Source organism: Crocuta crocuta, unplaced genomic scaffold (genome assembly GCF_008692635.1).
Source record: "Crocuta crocuta isolate KB4526 unplaced genomic scaffold, BGI_CrCroc_1.0 scaffold89, whole genome shotgun sequence".
In the NCBI taxonomy this organism is placed as follows: Eukaryota; Metazoa; Chordata; class Mammalia; order Carnivora; family Hyaenidae; genus Crocuta; species Crocuta crocuta.
This window is the reverse complement of record NW_027551559.1, coordinates 7,888,982-7,901,285: the sequence shown is the minus strand read 5'-3', so window position 1 is coordinate 7,901,285 and position 12,304 is coordinate 7,888,982. Positions and strand designations below refer to the sequence as shown.

The following is a 12,304-nucleotide window of genomic DNA, read 5'->3' as shown; positions in this document are numbered from 1 at the left end:
CGCAACGACCACTGAAGACCCATCTCACTCCTGACTTACTGGTTTCCACTGACTAGCGAATCTCCCAGCCCTGCACGAGTCCACGCTGACACATGAGAACTGGCCTGAGTGCAGGTGACCGGTGCTGTGTAGCCTCGCAAAGGACGCTGTGCACAGTGAGAGCGACCTTGTGAGTGTGACTGCGGAAGTCCCTTTCGGGCACCGTGCCCCCTCTTCCGCCTGGACCAGCCCTCTGGCCTGCCGGCTGTCTCTCTAAATGAGACGAGGAAATCTTGGACATAGGCGCCCTATATACTTGTATCAGAGTTGTGCTTTTAACTTTCTAAAAATGATACTGGGATAAAAATTTTGCAAAAATAGGGGCGCCTGGGTGGTGACTCAGTCAGTTGGGCTTCCTACTTCAGCTCAGGTCATGATCTCATGGTTTGTGGGTTCGAGCCCCGCATCAGGCTCTGTGCTGATGGCTCAGAGCCTGAAGCCTGCTTTGGATTCTTTGTCTTCCTCTCTCTCTCTGTCCCTCCCCCGCTTGTGCTCTGTCTCTCAAAAATAAATAAATATTTAAAAAAAAGAAGACAGAAATTTGGCAAAAACACATCAGAGTTCTCAGTGGATGCTGCTTCCCTCCAATAGCAATTTAGCAGCTAGGAATGTGCCCTCTGGGTGTACTTGGATGGAGGCAGAAAGAGGGCTGTGGGAGGTTCAGGCAACTTTGTTCAATGATGGGCAAAGCAAGCAAGCAAACACACCAACGAGGTAAAACCACTTAGATCCATGGTCCTCTACCTTGGGGGATTCTGCCCCCGGGGACACTTGGTCGTGTCTGGAGAAAATGTGGGCCGTCACCACTGGAAAGGGCTGCTACGGGCAACCAGGGGGCAGAGGCCAGGGATGCTGCTCGGCTCCCCGCAGCACTCAGGCCAGCACATCGCGGACGCTGACTCGGCCGAGGCTGCAGGGAGGCCGGGCTTGAGACACAAAATGCACGACCGTAGACGCAAAGTTGAAGCGATGAGATGGGATGTTCTCGAACCATAAGGAAAAGCCAGGATGGTGCCCGTATGGATGCATATGCATGTTAGAGCTCGTTGTGAATAAGTGATTACAAAATGTATTTGTGGTGGTCACATGGATAGAAAACACAAATACGGTAATACAATATACCCATATTTATGGAATATTATCTTTCACGTTTTCTATAGAAAGCATGTATTTTTTATATATCTCTATAGAAAGTGGCAAATGAAAGGAACATTACTTATACACACATTTATTATAATACTTATTCCTCTACACCTTTCCCAACTTCTCTCTATAGATGAGCTTTCTTCTGTGGTGTGTTGATGCCTGGGGTTCCATCAGCAAGGAGTCTGGCCTCTGGGTGAGGATACTGTTAAATCTGTAATCAGGCATGGGTCTCAGGGACATGGCCCTCTGGCTCCCTCTAAGCTGGGCGCCCTGCCTACAAAGCACCTGATTCGGTTGCTGGCCTGTCAGTCATTTAGCACTGCCCTGGGGAGCAGGCGGCTTTGGTGATGAGCTGGGACTGGCCCCCTGGGTGTGGCGCTGCTCCCAAGTAGGGCTCACCTCTGAGCAGCACAGGGAAGAGATAAGGCTGGGCGTCCACATGGGCGCTGCTGCCTGCCCGCAGCCCAGCCCCGTCTGCCCGCTCACGGGGTCAGCCTGACAGTGGGAGGCACAGAGAGGTGAGGAGATGCAGGCTGACCTATTTCAGGTCTGGACTCCAACACGCTCCTCCTCCGATCCCAGGCTCCTCATCTGAGGAATGAATGCCCTGAGCCGCCACCTCCAGGCTCAGATCCTCTGAGTTCTTCATCCTGCATCTGTTCCCGCGATTTCGCAATGAATGAATGGCTGACATCCGTGCTGCTGACGGTGCTGTTGAAACCATTCCCTTGGCCTGAGAGCTTTCTCCTGTTCCTTTCGAATGATCCCAGACTCCAGGGGGGAGAATTGAGGTAAACCTCTCTCCAAGTGCTGGGCCCCAACTGTCCCAAAGAAATGTCTTCCTACAAAAACACTTTAGAATGTGACCTTAGAAATCCACATTGGCCAGCCTCGCTGCTCCCATGAGAAGAAGGCAGTGGAGGAGGCTGGCTCTGTTGTGCATTTTCTAGTCTCTGGTTGGTCTTGATCTTTCACTTGATAACATAAATTCCCTTCAATTCCTTAAAGCCCAGTAAATCTTCTCCCATTCTGCAGCACTTATAATTTTTGCTTCATCTGTTAGTGCATGTGAATGTCTGCCCAAGATTGCTATGGGATTTAAAAGGTGCTGAGTTCAGTGGGTGCTTTGTGACTAGGTCCTTTGCATTCTTCACTTCCGCTGGGTGGAGCCATGAGGTATGACTGAGAGAGAAAGGAACACTTTTGTAAATACTGTCCTCCGCCCCACAGCGTCTTCAGCTTCATGTTCTCATGTGAGGACTGAGACCAGGTTCTCAGCCTCGGCACCATGCATGTGTGCGGCAGGGCGACTCTGCGTGTCATGGGATATAGGGTATTCCTAGGCTCCACCTACTAGATGCCAGTAGTACCTTCTCCACCCTGAAGAGTGTGACAGTCAAAAATTCAAAAATGTCACATACCTGGGGCTCTACTGGCCCAGCTGACCAATGGCCTCCACTAGCAGGTGAAGGGACTCCAGAAGCTTCTGTCTCACCAGCAAAGATGGAGCCTCCTCTCTGTCTCCTGTATTTCTGAAGAGTTCTCAGTCTGTGACATTCAGGTGTTGTAAGTGATCATCTCTTCATGGCAGAAACCGTTAATAACCAGGAATGCTTCTATTTTCTTCTTTGGATTTACTCGTATCATCTACGTTTTCTGTATTTATTCCTTTTGTAATGTCCAAATGCTTAAGAAATGGAAGGATTCATACACATGTTTAATATACTCTTAGGTAATATAGTGGACATACCATATGGTGACCCCTCCCCAATGACTGATGTCCTATATAATCCGCACCTTTTGCGTGTGAGTGGGGTTTGTGACTTACTTTTGGATGACAGAATACGGCAGAGGTAATGGGCTGCCATGTCCATGGTTATAGGTTATGTAAGAGCTTGAGGAAGAGAGGCTCTCCCTGGCTGCCTTTGAAGAAGGCATTCTGTGGGGCCACTTGCAAGGAGGCCTTGTGACAGGGAACTGTGCAGCCTCTAGGAAGTGAGAGTGGTCCCAGGTGACAGCCAGCAGCAAGATGGGGACTTCCATCCTGTAAGCCCAGCCAACAAACTGAGAAGGCTTCGAAGGTGATCTTTCCCTACTTGGGCCTCTGAGGAGACCATGATCCCATCCCACCATGACTACAGCCTGGTGAGACCCAAAGCGGAAGACCCAGCCAGGCTGTACCAGGACGTCTAACCTACATAGAGTGTGAGATAATTAATGTGTGTTGTTTTAAGTCACTAAATTTGTGGTGATATATTATACATCAACAGATAAAAAATGTGGGAAGCTTCCCTGTCCTTTGAGAACACATGAGCCAAATAACTCCCGTAAGTATTGCGGCTGTCTCCACGCTGAGGGACGAGGGAGCCCTTAATTACCCAAGAACTGATAGATCAGAACCTCTGAATCCATCACAAGAGGAAGGCAGCCTCCAGGTGCTGGCAGACCCCGGGCACCCCAGGCCATGCTCCTGCGCCCCCCAAATGGTGTTGCAGAGCACCAGAGCCACAGAAGGCCACCCTGGGGACATGGTGGAGCAGTGCAGAATGAAGACCCCTCCCGAATCAGCCTGGACACAAAACACAAGTTCATCGTCAAAACCACAAACATGACTGAACATCCCTCTCCTCGGGCTCCTGTGGGCGACTGTTGCTTTTTAACCAGACAGCATTAGCCTCGCTCTGCTCTTTTCACCTAATTGAGAGTGATTATGACATTCAGTCCTGGAATCATGGGAGCCAACTCCTTAAAATCCCTCTCCTCCTACCTTCCCTTCCAACAGTGCCTACGTATCAGTGTGTGTAGGTACATGCCTATCTGTTATCACCCATCTAGTATCTACCTATCATCTATCTATCCATCTATTATCTATCTATCTCTATTTCTTCTATCTATCCATATATCTATCCTCTATCTATCTATCATCTATCTATCTATCTATCTATCTATCTATCTATCCATCTATCTTTCTCTTGGTCCTATTTTCCTGGAGAATCCTCTATCATACAGAGTTTCTTTCTTTTTTTAAATTTTTGTTTATTTTTTCAGAGAGAGAGACATGGCGTGAGTGGGTAAAGAGTTAGAGAGGGAGACACAGAATCCGAAGCAGGCTCCAGGCTCTGAGCTGTCAGCACAGAGCCTGATGATGGGCTCGAACTCACCAGCCATGAGATCATGACCTGAGCCACAGCTGAACCCTTAACCGACTGAGCCACCCAGGCACCCCTATCACAGAGAGCTTCATGACCGCAGATGGGACAATCGAGTAGGCTCACCTCTCCATTATCTTCAGCTAAGTGTCTGCATCTGGCCCTTTCCCTTCCTCATTTCTTCTGGCCCCTTCCACTCGGTACTGACCCAGGCTGTTTCTTCATCTTTGGGTAAAACATCCAGGGAGAATGAATTATGGAAGACTGAGACAAACTGAGGGACATCATTCTATGGCCAGTAACATTATGGATTAATTTGAAAGACAAATAAAAACAACATCAGAGCTTTGTACTCTTTGGAATCATCTGTGTAATTACTTTCTTTCACTAACAAAATATTTTAATGGCTAAATGTCTTGTGTGGTGGAGAAAGCTGTCACTCAATGACCTGATGGCCAACAAGTCATTACAGAGGCTGTGCTGGCTCCCTGGCCCTCTGCCAGCCTGTGCCTGCCCACGTGCAGCTTTGCTGATGTAACACGATACTTGGTTTATTTTTATTTTTCATTTTTTTACTTGAGAGAGAGAGACTGCAAGCAGGGAAGAGGGGCAGAGGGAGACACACACAGAAAGAGACAGGAGAAAGAGGGAGGGAGGGAGAGGGAGAGGGAGAGGGGGAGAGGGAGGGAGGGAGAGAGAGAGAGAGAGAGAGAGAGAGAATGCATTTGGCCCTGCACATGGCTGTGGCCAGTCCTGAGTTCCACATGCTCAGCACAGAGGGCAGAGCCCCCGGGGAGGTGACCAACCTCGCCTGTGCACGTGCGTCATGCCGCTGGGTGCCGGCCCCCGAAAGTCCCAGCAGCGTAGCCTGGGTTCCTCGCTCACCCTGGCGCAGGCGAGCACTGCCCTGACGGTCCTGGATTTGTGAGGCGGTTGGACCAAGGTGATTATCTTTGTGAGGGTTCTGATTTCTGCGTTACGGCCAGTCTTTCAAATGGCAGTGGAGCTGGATTACCACTGGGTGAGCTCCAGGACGTCATCCAGTTGACCTTTGAACAACATGGCTTGGACAGTATAGGTTCACTTATCCGTGGATGTTTTGATAAGTAGAGTAGAGGACTGTAATGTATTTTTCCTTCCTTATGAGTTTCCTAATGTTTTCTTTTCAACAGCTTATTTTATCGTGAGATCACAGCATATAACACCTGTAACCTACAAAATGTGTGCCAATCAACTGTTTACATTAGCGGTAAGCCTTCCAGTCAACAGTAGGCTGTTAGTGACGTGCTGAAGTGTCAAGGTTACACGTGGATTTCCAACTGTGCAGGGGGTCGGCGCCCCGACCTCTGCATTGTTTATGGGTCACCTGTAGTTTAGAGAAGCAGATTCGGCGAGCCTTGAGAGCATATGCCTCGCACTGTGTACATTCAGTGGCCTGACATCTGTTCAAATTAATGGTGGGAAGTTCCTGATATCAGCAATAAAGTTATTTGCACATTATATCTTTCTGGGCAAGAGTTATCTAGAGTGGTGAAGGCAGACTGATGAAGACAGAGGAATAATGAGTAGATGTGAATGTTGACAGGTGCGTGGGTACAGAGGCTTTGGTTCTCAATGCTCAGCCCACCCCAAATTCCTGATCAAATTCGAGCAAAGCATGCTTCTGGGAGGCCCGTCCTTCACAGGAAACCCAGAAGTCACGCTTACAAACCGAGAGACTCAGACCAATGTGAGGACAGGAGGGGGGGTCACCTGGGCAGTCTGCAAGGAAGGCAGCTGTCGGAGCAGAACGTTTTCTCCCCTCGCCTTCCAAACCCATACCCCGAATGACTTCCAAGGGTGTGTTCAAATGACAGAAAGTGCAGAACTGGGGAGAAGGGGGGGAGAATTCTGTAAGTGACAAGGGCACGTGCGGCGGCCCAGCCACAGACCCGTGCTGCCTGACATCTGACCACGGAGGGAGGGGTGCCTTCTGCACCCAGGAAAGCGTGTGCCAGGGGCCAAACGCTGGGGCGAGTTCGAACGTCGACAAATGTGAGCCCTTCTCCTTACTGTTTACAAGACCGAGGGGAGCGCTCTGGTTCTGCTTCTGGCGAGAGCACAGCCCGAGGCAAAGGAGAAGAGGGAAACTGCCAGGCGCCGGACTGACCCACGCAAGTGTGTCCTTGCGGCTCAGCACCTCTCACTGCTAAGCACCTACCTGCTGGTCAGGTCCATCGTCTATGCAACTAACTCAGTGCAAAGAAAGGTCTCGTTGCCCCATCTTACAGATGGACGAAGAAACCCCTCCCAGAGCCTGAGCACCCGGCTGAGGCCACACAGCGAGCAGCCAACCCTAAACTCTCAGGCTCTGCGCAAGCCCACACTGGCCCTGGCACTGCTGGAAAGCCGCTGTCACGTCTGCTCTTCCGCCCTGCAGTGCGTGCACAAGACGTACCTGTAAGTACACACGGCGCCATGAACCACACACTGTCCTCCGTGTGTGTTCTATTTCTGGCCTGCCGAAAAGAGAAGTCGATCCCAAGGAAGCTCTCTTCCTTAGAAGCCCAGACTGTCATACAAAACCCTTCTCCTCCCCCACCCTCCACAGAATACCATGTCCTTGGTGCCCAAACTCTGTTTCTGGAAGTCAAGGGGCCCCGCAGCCCACCTTTCAGGAGCCCGTCCTCACTGCGCAGTACAACCTTCTTTCCAGCTTAGTGCTACCATCCAGCTCCCCTTCTGAAGCCAGCACCTCTGCCAAAGCCACCCCTCCCCCAGGAAGGCCCTTGACCCAATGGCTTTGTTCTTGGAAAGATCCTGTCTTGGTGCCCACCTGGAACGTGAGACTCCTCTCCTCTGTGATTCAGCCCGGGAAATCCAGTGAGACTCCTGCCTCTGACCCTGCGGTGCCCCTCTGCTCCTCCAGTGTCACGCACGGTGCAGAGTGTCTCTGCTTGGGAGGTGTCTGCCAGGCCCGGGAGCAGCTCTGCACGTCCCCAGCCCAGGGCAGTGCCCTGCCCGAGCACACGCTCCGTCTGCACGGTCCAGTGAGCACACGGGGCAGGCAGAGGTCCTAACGTGAGCCCTCAGTGCCGGGGGAGCCGCTTGCTGAGGAAATTGTGCATTCTCCTCCTATAACAAATAGACGCATCATCAAACCTAGTGCAAAATAGGAATTTCCCTTCCAAAGGAATAGGAAAGATATTTCGATAAGTGAATTAAAAACATAAACTCTGGCAGGAACAAAGATTTTTTTTTGGTCTTCTTTGCTAAATTAGTGCCACTTGAGTTCAAAGACAACAGATCATGTTTGACAGGTTTTACATGTACTAAATTCCTTTTGCCTTTCCCAAAGTTTAGATCTGTGACTTAAACATACTTCATACAGGAAATTGCCCTGTCCACTCCACGTTGCTATTTATCAACGAGAAACAAGGTACTTTGTGAACGACACTGCACTTCACAGGATTCCTTTTAAGTGAGACGATATACAGAACCCCACTTTTTGGGCAGAAAATTGAAACACAGGCGAAGAAAATATTTCTAAGCACACAGCAAATGCACAACCAGGTTGAGAGCAGACACAAAGCAGTTGNTGGATGGCGCGAGCTGCACTTCCCATCCATCGCGCCCAAGCGTCCGCTCCCCTCGCACGGTCACTGATGAAAGCCTGCCTTGGGTGGCTCTGCGATGTGCACTGAGGAGGACAGTGCAGCTACGTGGTCCTGAGGATCTGCGCCCTACGTGCTGAAGAGTGTGGAGCGGCTCAAGAGGAAGCATTTAGCACAGGGCTCAGATGTGTGGGGCAGGGTGCTGATCCGGGCTAGATACACTGGGGATACAGCCCTCCCCTCTCTGGCGGGGGCGGCGGGGGGGAGTGGGGCGCAGAGTCAAAGGCAGCGGCATTTGGATAAAGTTATGGGCAGGAGGGAGATGTCTGGAATGAAAAGTGAGATCATCCAACACATGATTGGGCTGAGTCTGAGGGCTGATTTAATGTTCTAACTGATAATTAAGCTTCAAAGAGCTTCCAGAAGGCTGGGCGCGGATGGGAGAGGAGGATGTGAATCCCCTTCTATGGCAGCGGGGCTTTGTGGTGACAGTTTGTAGGACGAGACAATGACTTACTTTAAAAAAAAGCAGCTCTTGAAGAGCACTGGCATGTAGAGCAAAGGGAGATGTGGACGGGGCGGCGTGTGGGGCTCTGTGAGTCGCAGGTGCAAGGGAGGGAAGCCGAGGCAGGAGGAAGGGGGCAGGGGAAGCGGGTCTGGGGGGGAGAAGGCGCTGTCCAGCAGAAGTCAGGTGGGCGAGCGGGGAACCAGCTCGGGATCCCGTTCAGGAGTAGCTTGAGCTCCCGCCTCCAAAGCCACACCACATTAACAGGCATCAGGAATCACTAGCTATTTTATTTATCTTTTAATGTTTATTTTTGTTTTTATTTTATTTTTAATGTTTTACTTATTTCTAGGAGAGAGAGAGAGAGAGAGAGACAGCGTGAGCAGGGGAGCGTCAGAGAGAGAGGGAGTCACAGACTGAAACAGGCTCCAGGCTCTGAGCTGGCAGTCAGCACAGAGCCCGACGCGGGGCTCGAACCGACGAACCGCGAGATCATGACCTAAGTTGGACGCTTAACCGACTAAGCCACCCAGGCGCCCCTAATGTTTATTTTTAAGAGACAGAGCGTGAGCAGGGGATGGGCTGGGAGAGGGAGAATCCGAGGCAGGCTCCAAGAGCCCAGCTGTCAGCACAGACGCGGGGCTCAAACTCACAAACCACGAGATCATGACCTGCGCTGGTCAGACGCTGAACTGAGCCACCCAGGCGCCCCACCAGCTGCTTGAAGCAGAAAGAGATCTCCTGCAGAGAACTGAGTGCTGCCATCAGCGTCAAAGAGAGGGGTGGTCTGTACCCCGGGCTCCAGGAAAGTGTGGAAGACCTTTCTGGAGGGCCCTGCCCCCAACTGGGAGCAGGAAGGGAAGCGCGGCGGGGCCGCCGGAAGCCAGCTTTAGGAACCCGCCAGGGTCTCTGGGGACGCAAGTCCCTGAGCCCCATCCCGGGCACCAGGAAGCCGCCTCTGGTGCAGGGGGGCAGGGCCCAGAGAGCAGGCCGGGGCTGCAGGAACCCGGCACCTCAGTCCTGCCCGCCGGCCCCCTGCAGCCCCTGCCTGGCAGCCTTCCCATGCGGGTGGCTGCTTCCTGGAAGTTAACAGACTTGCGCGATGCAACCGCAATAGAAGCCCAGGAACACGGTCCGGACCTGGGGCTTCTGGAAAGCCACGTGTGCAAGAGTTTCCAACGGACCTCGAGTGCCCATCTGCCCAACGTGCCGTAGGAACCCCTTTGCCAACTCTGTCTACACACACACCACCCTGAGGACACCCAGGGCTCCTGCCCAATGTGAGGGATTTGTTTGTTCTTCATTCAAATGAGAAGTAATTCCATCTTCTCTGCAGAAGGGAAGAAAGAAAGTGGTGTTTAAATAGAGATTTAATGTTTCCCCTCATCTACCATAAAATGCCTTACTGGATCGAAAATCTCTTCTTAATAGAAATTCAGGCTATAACCACAAATTCAACAGGATGCATCCCAGGGACATTTGGGGGTCAAACTTCCCTATCTTTCTTTCAATGAAGAACATTAAGCTATTTTTTTTTTTTTTTATTCTAGTAAATGGTCTCCAACTCTTGGAACATCCACCACAGATCTGGAATGCACTCTTCATGTTAGCACCATTTCTCTTTATGGCAGGGCTTGAAGATGAGCCCAAAGCAAAATTTCTAGCCAAAGATGTTTGGTGTCATTTTATGTAAAATTCAAACAATTGCTAGACACTTATTCTAAATGAAAGACACTTTCACCACCCATCCCCCCTTCTTGGCAATAAGTTTTTGCCTGGATAATTTACAGAATGTACTATATTCTCACGATCTTAGAATAGAACCATTCCAACTCACAATCTGAATCATCAATTTCAGAAATAAGGAAGTTTTGAGAACCACGGCTTCTCAAGGCCATTTAGAAACTTAAAAGACTGCTTTTCAAAAGCTTTTTGTCCCTCTGGGTCCAGAAAGTTGTTTTGTGTGCTTTTCCCAGAAAAAAAGTAAACCACCTCTCCTAAGCTGCATACATCACTGAATCAACACATCCTTGACTTCCTACTTGCCCAGCACCAACCTCTCCTTACCAATCCGGGAGATGACACCCAGGCTCCCAACTCTATTTTCAGAAGGCAGCCAGAACAAAATGTTTTCATGCAAATCACTGCCATCCCACGTCTGAAATTCCTTATGGCCGCTCCTTGCACTTAGAACGTGAATCCTTTCTACCCTGGCTTCCGAGACCCTGTGGCATCAGCAGGTGCTGCCCTGCCCCACAAGCAGTTGACACCAAGCAAGTGTCTTCGCACATCTACACTCTAGACCCTGAGCTGGTTTCTGATGCTTTGATGTGACAAATTCACTTCTGACTTGGAGACTTTTATCGTCATCTCTACTACCTGCAACTTTTTTTTTTTTGTAATAGACTTTACTTTTTGGAGCACCTTTAGGTTCACAGGGAACAGTAGAAGGCAGTGTTCCCGGGTGCCCCTGTCCCCACACTGTGCTTAGTCTCTGTCATCGTCAGCACCAGGTGGCACGCCCAGTCCATGGTGTGAGTTAGGGGTCACTCCTGGTGTGGCACATTGTATGGATGACATGTACGTGTCATTACAGCACTGCACGGAGTGGCCTCACTGTCCTAAAAATCCTCTGTGCTCTATTCATCCCCATGCTCTCCCCCAACCTGTGAGAGCCACTGACCTGTTTACTGTCTTCATGGTTTTGCCTTTTCCGGAGTGTCATGAGCTTGAGTCATACAATATGCAGCCTTTTCAGATTGGCTTCTGTCATTTAAAAATATGCATCTGGGGCGCCTGGGTGACTCAGTTGGTTAAGTGTCCTGTTCTTGGTTATGGCTCAGGTCATAATCTCACAATTTGTAAGTTCGAGACCCAAGTCAGGCTCCGTGCTGATAGCACAGAGCCTGCTTGGGATTCTCTTTCCCCCTCTCTCTCTGCCCCTTCCCTGATCATGTGCTCTGTCTCTGTCTCTCTTTCTCTCTCTCAAAATAAATAAATAAACTTAAAAATATAAAATTAAAAATTTGCATTTAAGATTCATGTGTCTTTTCATGGCTTAACAGCTCANAGACGCTTAACCGACTAAGCCACCCAGGCACCCCAACAGCTCATTTCTTTTTAATGCTGAATAATATTCCACTGTCTGGATGGACCCTGATTTATCTACTCACCTACTGACAATTTTTAATAAAGCTGCTATAAACATGTGTGTGCAGGCTTTCATATGGAGAGAAGTTTTCTGGTCATTTGTTTAAATACCAAGGAGTGTGACCGCTGGAGCTCCCAATGTTTAATCTCACTAGGTTATACTCTTATTCAGAAGATCATCCATTTATTCATCTGCTCATGGATTCCTTCAACAACTATTTGGTGAATAACTACTTCTTCACTCTTCTTCCAGAAAAAAAAAAAATCTCTCCCTTGACTCCAGCTGCCCTCTTCCAGCCACCAAGAACATCTCCAAAGCCACTGCTGAGATGCGGAGTGGCGCTTCCCTACCAAGGAGTCTCTGTGCCCCTCCCCGGGACGTCGGGCAAGGTGGGAGACAGTTACGACCACAGGGCTGGGCCAGGCATTCCTGGCAGCTGGCATNTGCTGCACAGGGCACAGGACAGCCCTGGCCGGAGCCCCAGCTCCAGGAGTCACAGGAGGCCTGCTCGGCGTGGCCCCAGGTTCAGGGCCCGGAGCAGAACCTAGCGGAAACCGCCTACACCACGCACACAAACCCACGACAACACTTCTGCAGGACACTGAAGACACCAGTGGGCTAGGTCGTGCCAGGCCTTGAACGGGGCTCAGCAGACCCCAGGCAGTCCCTCTGGGTGACGGTAAGCAGGACGGGTGCGAAGGGAGGGGGAACCGGGAACCGG

The 12,304-nt window shown here is 50.5% G+C and overlaps 1 long non-coding RNA gene across 3 annotated transcripts in view; it reads right to left on the bottom strand.

Annotated features, from left to right (window-relative positions):
• Positions 1 to 1,191: 1,191 nt before the first annotated feature.
• Positions 1,192 to 12,304, bottom strand: part of LOC144219395 (uncharacterized) — a 15,436-nt gene continuing 4,323 nt past the window's right edge. Inside the window, exons 2-4 of one of the 3 annotated variants that reach the window (XR_013331395.1) lie at positions 7,150 to 7,448; positions 2,607 to 6,771; positions 1,192 to 2,367 (exon numbers count right to left, since the gene is read on the bottom strand). This is a non-coding gene — a long non-coding RNA (uncharacterized LOC144219395). Of the gene's footprint in view, positions 6,772 to 7,149; positions 7,449 to 12,304 lie in introns of all 3 variants that reach the window. The other 2 variants (XR_013331394.1, XR_013331396.1) reach the window with 2 other exon arrangements.